This window comes from Arachis hypogaea, chromosome 17, assembly GCF_003086295.3.
Source record: "Arachis hypogaea cultivar Tifrunner chromosome 17, arahy.Tifrunner.gnm2.J5K5, whole genome shotgun sequence".
NCBI classification, from domain to species: Eukaryota; Viridiplantae; Streptophyta; class Magnoliopsida; order Fabales; family Fabaceae; genus Arachis; species Arachis hypogaea.
In genome coordinates, this window is record NC_092052.1 from 78,716,914 (window position 1) to 78,717,723 (window position 810).

Consider the following 810-nt stretch of genomic DNA (forward strand, 5'->3'; position numbering starts at 1 on the left):
GGAGGACACCTAAAGGCGAGCCGTAATGGCCTCATCTTCGGCAGGCTCCTCATTTTTTTTTTTTTTTTACTCGTGCTGACTCTCGTTCTTTAAATGACGCTATCCCGAGGAGGACACCTAAAGGCGAGCCGTAATGGCCTCATCTTCGGCAGGCTCCTCCGGTTTTTTTTTTTACGTGCTGACTCCTCGTTCTTTAAATGACGCTATCCCGAGGAGGACACCTAAAGGCGAGCCGTAATGGCCTCATCTTCGGCAGGCTCCTCCTTTTTTTTTTTTTTTTTACGTGCTGACTCTCGTTCTTTAAATGACGCTATCCCGAGGAGGACACCTAAAGGCGAGCCGTAATGGCCTCATCTTCGGCAGGCTCCTCCGTTTTTTTTTTACGTGCTGACCTCGTTCTTTAAATGACGCTATCCGAGGAGGACACCTAAAGGCGAGCCGTAATGGCCTCATCTTCGGCAGGCTCCTCCATTTTTTTTTTTTTTTTACGTCGTGCTGACTCTCGTTCTTTAAATGACGCTATCCCGAGGAGGACACCTAAAGGCGAGCCGTAATGGCCTCATCTTCGGCAGGCTCCTCCGATTTTTTTTACGTCGTGCTGACCCTCGTTCTTTAAATGACGCTATCCCGAGGAGGACACCTAAAGGCGAGCCGTAATGGCCTCATCTTCGGCAGGCTCCTCCATTTTTTTTTTTTTTTTTACGTCGTGCTGACCTCGTTCTTTAAATGACGCTATCCCGAGGAGGACACCTAAAGGCGAGCCGTAATGGCCTCATCTTCGGCAGGCTCCTCCGTTTTTTTTTTTTTTAC